The sequence below is a fragment of the Mastomys coucha genome, unplaced genomic scaffold (assembly GCF_008632895.1).
Source record: "Mastomys coucha isolate ucsf_1 unplaced genomic scaffold, UCSF_Mcou_1 pScaffold22, whole genome shotgun sequence".
NCBI lineage: Eukaryota > Metazoa > Chordata > Mammalia > Rodentia > Muridae > Mastomys > Mastomys coucha.
In genome coordinates this window covers 57,755,679-57,767,390 of record NW_022196905.1, presented here as the reverse complement: position 1 = coordinate 57,767,390, position 11,712 = coordinate 57,755,679, and the positions used below count along the sequence as shown (strand labels likewise).

Here is an 11,712-nt window from a genome sequence, read left to right as displayed (position 1 = left end):
TAATGGCTCCTATGATCTGATTTTACAGGGCTTTTACTGGGGACTGCTTTGTTGGACTATTTGGCAGGCTTAGATACCAATGATGATGGTGGTTAATATTTACAGAACATTCACCCCAGTTCCCTATGTATATCCACTTATAGACTCTTCATATGGGCCTGTGGTATGCCCCCATCTTATGGGTGAGAAGACTGAGGCAAACGGTTATAAATATATTGATTACTATTCCACGGTAGAGCCAGGTTTCAAAGCCAGGTTATTTTGGGAGGGACTTCACATTCCTAGCAGTGTGTTCCTCTTCAGATGGTGTATACCAGGGAAGATGGGTGGGAACATCACTAAGCAAAGGGATGCACATCAAGTAGACTAGGCTTATAAAATATAGGTTATTAAGAGTTCTCAGAAATAAAGGGTATATGGGAGAGTGTGGTACACCCTGCGTGATAGGGGTGCAGATTGTTTGGAGACAAGAAGAACCAAAGACGTTAAGGAGCTTGAGTGGTATGTGGCTTGTACTGTAAAGCCCGAGAAACTCTACCTATCTGAAAGCTCTGGTCACAGGACATAGGTGGCCAAGGGGTCTATGATTTATTTTTCCTTTTCCTTATGCAGCAAATGTTTATCCTGCTTGTACCAGGCAGTCACACAGGCAGGAGATGCTGTGGTGTCACACCAAAGGGAAAGCCATCCCTGGCCTTTGGGTCTGGAGACTCACTGCGTAATGCCATCTTAGTAAGCTTCCTATGAGTCACTTCTATGAGACTTGTCCTCCATCAGTCTCTGTTGGAACTTATGTTTCTGCAAGAGTTCCAGATGTGGAACCACCAGCCAAGGGAGTGAGTGATGTTTTTTGGCAGACATAGAAGAGAGAGCATTCAAAGCAGAAGTACCTTTGCCCATGGAAGGGCAATGAGGAGACAGTGACATAGGAAACACTTACAATATTGTCCTTTCCCATCAGATCTCTGGTCCTTGCCTTTGAAGGACTTTAAAGAGACTTACTGTCTCTTTGTTGTTATTACTGCTGTTGTTGTTGTTATTATTATTTGCCACCTTTATTTGGCAACAGTAGTAACTTCCTTTTGTCTGATCAGATTTATTCCCCATCATTCTTTATTCTGTTCTATGTCCTGGGAGAGTGGTTGTTGGGATGGTTGAAGTGGGTTCCTCTTGTCCTCCTCCAGCTTCACTCGTGATCAGCCAATGGGAAACATCAGCTGAGGTAAGAGGGTAGAAGAGAGAAAACAGGTGTAATTATTCCCCCACTAGCCTGCTGCTGGCTCACAAGTGATCTGTGCCTTTGTTCTTTGTGAAAATCTACAGCTCTTGCCAGGTGGCCTCTCCTGGAGCTATAGTTACAGTCCTATGTGAGCTCCTGTGACCATTACCCATGTCTCCTTTAGGCCTATGAATGATGAATGTGCTGAGATCCTTAAATATAACAAACCAGCTACAGGACATAAGCTATTGTCAACAAGCTACGGGGCTGAGAATGTTGGAACAAGATGAATTATATCTTGGGATTTGGATATGTGCTTTACTTTTTTCAGAAGAGAAAAGACAAAAGGAGGGAACCAAGGAAACGCAGAGAGTTGGTCATCTACGGACTATTGGTTATGGGTGGATCCATTTGCATGTATCATCTTTCTTTACTCAACTGAAAGTACCATGAGATCTGTGACTATTCCTACTTTAAGGATTGTGGATCTGACCATGACTATACCGCTAGCAACTATTACTGCAGTTATAATAGTGGCATAGACTAGGTTTTACAACATTCCTCCAGAAGGGATGAAAATTGGTGTTACTGTGCTATGTACCTCCTAAGAATCTTCCCTGGCACTCCTGGACTAGAAGAAAGAACAGGAGCGGGAGCCTAGAATGACAGAGACATTGATGGAAGCCAGATGCCAGAGACTTTTTTATTCTGGTAGAGGGTAAGAGGGTTGGAAGAATGGGGAGACAGAAGCCCAGGGAAGGAGGAAAGGAAACATAGGATGGGTGTCTGAGTTTTCTGTTTCTATAATTCAAGGCCACAGCTTGGGCTTGAATAGAGGCTAAATAGCCATGGTTTTGAAGGCTGGAAGATGCAGGAGTTTAGTTGTGACATCTAGTGAGAGCCTCTACCACATGTGCTATCATGTGGTAGAGGGCATCACTTGGTGGGATTCCAGAGTGCTAGCTTGGGTACCCCTTCTTTGCCTAATAAAGCCACTAATACTATCATGGGTAACACCCCCATGACTTCATCTAATCCTGATTGCTTCCCATAGGTGTCTAAATGACACTGACATTCAGATAAGGTTTTAAATATGTGACAACTTGAGGTTTACATTCAAATGATAACAGCTGGCAACCACCAAATACTAACCCAGCTGCATCCTACTCAAAGCTTCCTCTAGGCACACTCTGCTTGCATTCAATTGCATCCAAAAAAGAAGAGGCAGAGCCTTCACGTGCTTTCGTGCTATGGGAACCATGTGTATGACTACTCATGGGCATCATAGATGTTCTTGGATACCCAGGATTGCCACACAAACTTTGTTTATTAGAACTTCCTGGGGGTTGGGAGGAGGGCAGGGAGGTTTTCTTCTGTTTGGAATCATTGCTCTGGAGAGTCAAGTGTCAAGAACTGGTCTTGGGTCTTGAGGATGAGTTTGTGAGCCTTTCACACTGCTTCTGGTGATAGCATTTGATTTTGAAACTCTGTGGTAGGGAGGAGCCGTGGTTTGGAACTGGGTAGAAGTAGGTCACATCTATTATGGTTTGAAGGTTCCTATGTTGGACGCTTGCTTGACTTCAGTTGTGATGCTCTTCTGGGAGGCTGTAGAATCTGTAGGACATGGAGTGATATTGGTGAAGGAGATCATTGGGTGTGGGTCTTTGGGTTTCATCAGCCTTTGAGTATGGCCTGAAGTCTCAGCTTCCTGACCCACCAGGCACCCACCACCATGGAACCGTCCCTGCTCTGATGAACCAGAACACTTTTGGAACTGTTGAGCCAAAATACTCCTTCCTCTAAGTCAGTGCTTCTCAACCTACCAAATTCGGCCTCTTAATACAGTTTCTCATGTTGTAGTGACTCCCCAACTATAACATTATTTTTGTTGCCACTTCATAATTGTTATTTTCTATTGTTAGGGATCATAATGTGAATATTTGATATGCAGGATATCTGATATGCAACCCGTGTGAAAGATTCATTTGACGCCCCCTCAGGGGTCACGACCTGTGGTTGAGAACTACTGCTCTAAGTTGTTCCTGTCCGATGTTTTGTCATCAGTAAACAAGAAATGAAAAAGAAGCTAGCTTATGGATGCTATATAAAAGAAACTCCAAGAAACAACATAGGATTTTTTTTCATAGTCTGAGAGGTGACCTAAGACCTCACATTATAGAAACTAGGGTAAACTTGTTATTAATGTACACTCCCTAAGATGACCCTTTCAACTGAGAGGTCCAGTCTGGTCCTTACTTCATCAGTGTGGCAGGCAGCAGCATGGAAGGAGATAGGTAAAGTTGGTGAGAAGGGCACTTTCTTTAAAGGCAATTCCAGCTGAGTATGGTGGTGTGTGCCTGTCTGTAATCCTGGCACTTGGAAAGCTTCAATGGGAAGACTGTAAAATTAAGGGCAGCCTTGGAAGGAGGGGGGAAGGGAAAAGAGAGAGAGAGAGAGAGAGAGAGAGAGAGAGAGAGAGAGAGAGAGAGAGAGAGAGAGCTAAGAAGTGACCCATGTCATTTTCCATCATCACCCCTTATCTGGATCTCAATCTCTTAGCTACACCTAGATACAAAGAAGGCTGGAAAACATAGTCCTTACTGGAGTAAGACAGCATGTGTCTAGCCCCAAAGTGAGGCTGAAACACCACACACCCAGCTATATGGCCTTGAGTTAGAGTATTAAAACAAGGTAAATAACTAACATCTAGCTGTAGAGTTGGTGTGTGTAGGCCTTCAGTAGAGAGAGCATTGGTAGTGGCAGGACACAACACACAGCATGCCAGGCCCCCAGGTTTACTCCTATTTTCTGCAGGTAGGTTCATGTTTAAATCTCCTAAAGGGCTTTCTGGCTGGGGTTTAGGGATGAAAATATTACTTGATAATAGTGGAGAGAAAAGTATACTCCACATTGTTCCTAGAGATAAATGGTGAGTAACTTGGGGTCTCTGAGAGTTACCAACCCTCTTGGTGAGCTTAATTTGTGGAGCTATGATGCTGGGTGATTGATGGCCACCAAAGCTACCCTGAACCTGAATCAGTGGCTTCTAGATTATGCCCCCCAAAAAACAAGAAAACGTGGACAGGATGTGAGCTGCGAAAAGGTAGATTCATTTTCAAAAGTGACAAAGTGCTTCAGGAAGTGTGGGGAGTGGGGAGGGCTCCCACTCTCCATATTGCCCTGCCTGGTACTCTTTTGTGAGTCTTAAAATGGGAATTGGATGGAAACTGAGGTAATCTTTATTGATATTGGTCACTGTTTAGTGTATGGAGGACAGTAATGAATGCACACACTTTAACACATGTTTTCTTGGCCCACCAGAAGAGCTGATCCAACTATAGGAGTGGACTAGCGCATGCTCCACAGGGCCCCACCCTTACTACCTAAAGGTATTTCTCTCCTGTCCCAAGACAACCACGGTTTGGAGGCAGGAACAGAAGTCGGTCTCACCCTTTGCTGCTAACCACATCAGTGCCTGACCTCTGTCATCTCTCAGATGCATTTTCCATCCTTTGAGGTCCTCACCGGGTGTCCAGAGAAGTTAGTCAGATATACACTGAAGTTAGCAATGAATTATCAGTAGAGGATAATTTTTACAATTGCTACATGTGACTTTCTGGGTTTGTTTTACAAGGCTGGGTACTAGCCACTCCATGCAAGGAGAGAAAGAAGCAGAGAACCTTGCTGGACTGAGAAGCCATGTGCACTCTGATGTGGCTGCTCTGCTTTAAGAGAACTAGAAAACATACACAACTGAGCAAAGCTACCAGGGCTTCTGTGGAGGGTAATCGGTTCTATGGCTTATAAGACGTCAGTGTTTTATAAGTCCCCAAAACATTCTGTTGTTTTCCAATAGCCACAGATTTGCTGAGCATCCCCCCTTCAAAGTCAGAGATCATTGGCTAAGAGTGGACTATGAGCCCATCAGCCCTGCTAGCACATTCAGCCCTTCATCTGCCTTCCCAGAGTGGCATTATCAACCTGTTTTGTTGAAAGATCAAGGAGCGAGGGTGTGTATGTGTGTGTGGGGGGGAGGGTAGAACCAGTTGTCACAGTGGGACCTCAGACTTCAGTGTGGTTCTCATGCATTTCTGGGCGTCGATTCCCTGCCTGGTTCCTCTTCATGGAAAAAAAAAATGTATCTCTCTAACACAATCACTCCATCTGGCAGCAAACTCAGGGCCCATGGTAGTTGAAACATGCATATATTTTAAAGCGACAGGGGTCCCATGCTTTTCTTTTTTGGCTGTAAATCATAAATGCCAAAGCTGCAAGGATTTCATTATTGACACACAGAGAGATGCTAATAAAAGCTGTTAAAAGCCAATGGCTGTTCTTAATTTCCTTTGCTCTTTCTTTTCTTTTTTCTTCTACTTCTCTCTCCCCCATCTTTTCTCCCCTTCATTTGCCCATCTTAGTTTCTCATCTTCTTCTTCTCTCTTTTTTTAATATTTATCTTTAACCTTTTTTTAAAAGTCCAGTTATTATCTCCTTCCCTGTCCACCCTCTGACAGTTCCTCATCCCATACCTCCTTCCCACTGTTTCCAAGAGGGTGTCACTATCCCCATCCTCATCCTAGAAGGCCTCCCCACTCCTTGGGGCCTCAAGTCTCTCAAGGGTTAGGCACATCTTCTCTCACTGAGGCCAGATCTCTGCTGCATATGTGTCTGGGGCCTTGGGCCAGCTAGTGTATGCTGCCTGGTTGGTGGCTTAATGTCTGAGAGATCTCAGAGGTCCAAGTTAGTTGAGACTGCTGGTCGTCCAATGGGGTTGCCCACTTTCTCAGCTTCTCCCAGCATTTCCCGAATTCAACCACAGGAGTGTCCGACTTCAGTCCAATGATTGGATGTAAGTATCTTCATCTGTATCAGTCAGTTGTTTGTTGGCCTCTTGGAGGACAGACATGCTAGGCTCCTGTCTGTAGGCATATCATGCATCAGTAATAGCGTCAGGCCTTGGGGCCTTCCCTTGAGCTGGATCCCAAGTTGGGCCAGTCACTGGACCTCCTTTCCCTCAGGCTCCTCTCCATTTTTGTCCCTGCAGTTCTTTTAGATAGGAATAACTCTGAGTCAGAGTTTTTGACTGTGGGACAGCAACCCCATCCCTTCACTTGATGCCTTGTCTTTCTACTGGTGGTAGGCCTTACAAGCTCCCTCTCCCCAGTGTTGGGCATTTTATCTAAGGTTCCTCCCTTTGAGTCCTGAGAGTCTCTCACTTCCTAGGTTTCTCATCTTCTTAGGATGTATATAATCACCAATTGCAGTAAACTGCCTCAGGGTTTGGAGGTCTGCTGTGAGCTGATAGCTACAAATCTTTACTCCTGAGGGTAAACTTACTTTTCTGCTGGGTTAAGGGAACCAGAATGACTCTGTTCCTCATTGGCTGTTCTCAGAGAAATGACTGTCACTTGACAATTATCACTTACAGAAAAAAAAACAAAAAAACTTTGGTTGTGCAAATGGAATCAGTGTTCCCCAATTCCTTCTGGAGCAAGAAGTCCCCATACAAAACAAAGGCCACTGTGGTTTGTGTAGAGAACAAACACTGGTCCTTAGTACATCATGGAGGTGGGTGCCACTGCTTTGGGGTTTCCTTTGGTGATAGGAAGAGTCCATGCCTGGAGGTGCAGTCCCCACCTCTACCTGAGCCTTTCATCTTTGTATGTTACACCTGAAATCTCAGGAACTAACTCAGATTAAATATAATAGTTATGCTTGACCCTAACCTGTTGCTAGGTGTGGCTTCAAAACTGCTTTAATTTCCCATATATACCCTTTGATAATAAAGCAACACAACCTTTCCAGTCATTAGCAATGCTTTTCAACAGCCGCCCTCACAAAAAGATCCCGCCTAGCTCTGCAAACGGCCTTGTGTTTCGTATTAGTACTTGTCCATAGAAACAGGGGAGACGTTGACATGCAGAAATATTATACTGAGCCAGAGAGAAGCCAACACAATCCAGTCGCTTCTCACCCTGTGAAGTCAAAAAGCCCAGAGGACTGTGGTATTGTCTTTTCATGGTTCGACTAGTTAAAAAGAAAAAAAAAAAGAAAAAAGAAAAAGAAAAAAAAAAAGCCTAGTTTTCTCAAAAAGTGCAAAACAAGATGTAAAGCTTCATGTAAAATGTCTAAACATTCAAGGGTCTAAACTTGTAGAAATGGGGAATTATTTTATTCTGGGAAAAATAAAACAGACCACTTTTCTGTAATGTGGTAAAATAGTCCCACAAAGTATGACTCATGGGCTGGAGAGAAACCCTGTGCTTTTGTTTATATTAATATTATTAAGTATGTAGAAATATTTATAATTTAACTTTAATGGGAAATAAAAAAAAAATAGAAAAATGGCACAAGCCCAGTTTATAAAATCTGAGACCATCCCACCTATTAGTAAAAAGACTGAGGGGCGGGAGAGGGCTCAGCATGCTATGCAAGCATGGAGACCCCGGTTTAGTCCCCAGAACCCGCTTTCAAGGGTCTGCTGTAGCATCGCAAGCTTCTAATACAAACACTGGGGAAATGGAGACAGGCCCAGCTCCAGCCTCGATGGCTGGCCAGCCGACCCTACGTGGCAAGATCCAATGAGAGACCCTGTCTCAAAAGACAAGGCGGACAGTGGGTGAGAAATGACACCTCTGGCTTCCACACGACACGTGGACACATACATGTGTGCGTCTGCCTCCCCTCCCCTCCTCGCAGTCCCACGAGGTTAGAAGGACACACAGGAAGACAATTTCTCTGAATGTCGCCATCATTTTAATGACAGCCTACTCTACTCCTCCTTAACTCTTTATTTTTACAAGCAGTTGAGCTCTACTCCTTTAGGAGAAAGGTCTTGTTTATTCTAAGAATAAACATCATTTATTCTAAGAACGCACAAATGAAATAATCCATGAGCTTCTCTGCCAACAGACATGAAACAAACAAACAAAAAAAAAGATGTTGCTTTGGGAAAGAACAAGTTTGAATATTATCTTCCTTTATTTTAAAGGCCAGTAAGTTCTTTTTTAAGGATCCAGACAGTAAGTACGTTGTGGGCCACATGCTGTCCCAGCTAGAGACCTGCCCTGCCACAGAGGTGTCTAAGTGGTGACACATATTGTGAGTGAGTAGACATGGCTGTGGGCCATGACATTATGTGTAGGCAGTAAAATCTGAATTTCATAGGTTACAAAATAGCTTCTTTTAATTTTTGTTCCACACTCTTAAAAATATAAGAATCCTCTGTGGATGGGTCTTACACACCAGAACATGATCCACTGGCCAATTACTCTATATTATATACTTTTATGTTTTCCAGAAATATGTTTTAAACCTAAGGATGCTTTTTTTTTTCTATTCTAGTTCTAATAAGTTTAGCGATGTTAATTTTTGAAATTTTTATTTGTTTTTGTTTTGAGATAGGGTCTTTCTGTAACAGCCTGGTTGTCCTGGAACTTGGTAGACCAGGCTGGCTTCAAACAGAGATCAACTTGCCTCTGTTCTGGGATTAAAGGTGTGGGCCACCATACTTGACATAATGTCAAATATTTTAATGAATGCATGTATGCAGGTCACTTTTATAAAGTATAAATATAAAGTATATTTGTAAGTTGAGTTCTGCTGCTCTGGGATTCTGAATCTTTGGGGTCAAGGTCTGCCAGAGGTCAGAGTTCAAGTCATTCAAGGAAGGGAAGGGAGTCCTTATCAACCAACCTAGCAATGCCACTGGCAGTTACGGCACCCAGAGCTTCGGTGACTTGCAATGGTTCTATGAACTTTTTCTGAGACTTACCAAGACTTGAGTGTGAAGAAATCAGTCATTCTCCTCCGGCCACCACAAGGTCAGAACTGGGGCATACACACCCCGCCCCCTAGTATGACTCAGAAGGAGCCACACAAGGTTATCTCTTGGGTCTAGAGAAGATGTTGTTCCTAAAGGAAGGGGTGTGTGGAGACAGAGGTCTTTTATTCAGCAGTAGTAATTTTGTGGTCTTTCTGAGTACCTGCTGTGGTAAAGTGTGGTAATTCTGGGGTGGGGACCGAAGGGTTAGACCCTGCTTGTTTTTTCAAGTGTAAACAGACTGTTTTGTTAAAGGTTTTCTTGTTCCTGGAGACAGTTTTGTTATTGTTGCTTTCAAAAAAATATAAGAGTTTTTTTCTGTAGTGGTCTTTAGCGGCTCACTGCTTACTTCAGTAGCAAACACAATAACAAAACCTCATCTTGATAAGACAACACTAGTGGAAGAGACAGGGACAGTGTGAGTCTGAACCAACTGCACAGCTCTGGGACTGAATGCCATGAATGTAATGAGGTAGGTGGGATGTGTTCATATAATCAGCCAGCGAACCAATCACAAAGAATGTATTAAAGCCTTACAACACTCTAGATCTTTGCACCCCCTGGCATACTTTACTTACTATCCATGCTTATGATTAGACCCACATGACACACATCAGGGCTGAGGGACGTCAGTAAAGCTGAATATAACTTTACCATGCCACTTTCTGAAGACTCCAAGGTTTGCTTATTAGAAGAGGGCTTGACTCAGGTGATATTTTATTAGCATAAAGAAGTGTTTCTTAACAAAGCACACTTTACAAAATGAAAGCATGTCTACAGATATCACATTTTGGTTGGTGGAGTGAAGTCCCACGGTGCAAAAGGACACTTTAAAAAGGGCTTGAATGTCATGAGCAAGACATGGAACTGATTCATTGCTGCTTTGAAGAATCTGCTTTTGAGCATCTCTGAGGTGAGCTCCTGACAGTCTCTGGATCCCTCTGCTAAAACATGGAGACCTCTCGGGAGACCTGGGCTGGAGTAATGCCACCACCTTTGTGATCCAAGCCATCACAGGTGGACTCCCCCAATGACAGATCTGTTGCTATGCTCCTTGCCAAACCAGCAAGAAAGAGTCACACTGAAAGAATGTGCTCAAATGCCCAGGTGCCCCAGAGTCCCCAGTAGGAGGTGTGTGTGTGTGTGTGTGTGTGTGTGTGTGTGTGTGAAGGGGAACAGGGATGCGTTGGGGAGAACATAGGCTATTAAGGTGACTTTATACTTGGTCTTTATCTTAGTTAGGGTTTCATTGCTGTGAAGAGACAAGGCAACTCATATAAAGATAATCATTTAATTGCGGTTGGCTTAACAGTTTCAGAGGTTCAGCCCATGATCATCATGGCAGGTAGCAAGGCAGTATGCATGGTGCTGGAGGAACCAAGAGTTGTGTGTCTTGACAACCAAGAGTTGTGTGGCAGCCAGGAGGGGATCCTTTTGCCCTGGGCAAAACCTGAGCATAGGACTTCAAAGCCTATCGTCACAGTGACACATTTTCAATAATGCCACATCTCCTAATAGTGCCATGTCCCATGGCCGAGCATATTCAAGCCACCACAGGGCTCTCGGGTTGAGCATAGTCAGGGGGCTGAGAGAGCCATACTCCTTGCTCTCTGGCAGGGATGAACAACATTTGAACTATGAAACAATTTCATAGTTGTCTCTGAGGTTATTTTGTAAGCAGTCATTACTGGAATCACAAATGGAAAAATTGTACTTTTTTTTTTAGCAGAATGGATTTTACAGTGTTTTTTTGGGGGGGAGGTATAGGGGGACTTTTTGTTGTTTGTTTATTTTATGTATTTGAGTGCTTTGTTTACATGTACACCTGCACACCAGGACATCAGATCCCATTATAGATGGTTGTAAGTCATCATATGGTTGCTGTTAATTGAACTCAGGACCTCTACAAAAAAACAGGGCAACCAGTGTGCTCTAAGCCACTGAACCGTCTCTCCAGCCTCCAGGGTTTTAATTTTTAAAGTAGGGTGTGTGCCTTAGTTAGGGACTTTATAACTATGAAAAGACACCATAGCCACAGCAACTCTGATAAAGGAAGCCATTTAATTGGGGCTTACTTACAGTTCAGAGGTTTAGTCCATTGTTACGGTGGGAAGCAAGGAGGCACGCAGGCAGTCATGGTGCTGGTGAGGCAGCTGAGAGTTCCACATCAGGATTAGCAGACAGCAGGCAGAGAGAATGACACGGGCCTAACTTGAGCTTCTGAAACAAACCTCGAAGACTACCCACAAGTGACACATTTCCTTCAGCAGGACCACACCTACTCTCACAGGGCCACGCCTTCTAAAAGTGCCACTCTCCCATGAGCCTGTGGGAGCCATTTTCATTCAAACCCCACAGTACTCTTATATTGGTCTTCCAGTTGTATAAAATGTATTGTTCTCTGGGGATTTTAAATTCAGTGATAATGATCTGGTAGAGGTGATCAAGAAAGAAAAAAGATGTATGTTTGTGTGTGTGTGTGTGTGTGTGTTTATGGGGCAGAACCCTCTATGTTTACTTTGTTTGTTTTATCCCAAGGTATTTCTAGCTTAATATAATACCTAGAACATAGTTGGGACACTAGTATTTACTTTAAACAGCAAAATAAAAAGCATATAAATGGGACTATTAGGAAAAAAAAAATCATTTTCCAGTGGGGCTGGTGGCAGCT

At 43.5% G+C, this 11,712-nt stretch overlaps 1 long non-coding RNA gene across 1 annotated transcript; it reads right to left on the bottom strand.

Moving 5' to 3' along the window:
* Positions 1-2,527: 2,527 nt before the first annotated feature.
* On the bottom strand, positions 2,528-11,260 carry LOC116070655. The gene is made up of 2 exons (XR_004110496.1): positions 11,121-11,260; positions 2,528-2,833 (listed from the first exon to the last, which is right to left on the bottom strand). It is a non-coding gene; the product is annotated as an uncharacterized LOC116070655 (long non-coding RNA).
* Between the last annotated feature and the right edge of the window lie 452 nt (positions 11,261-11,712).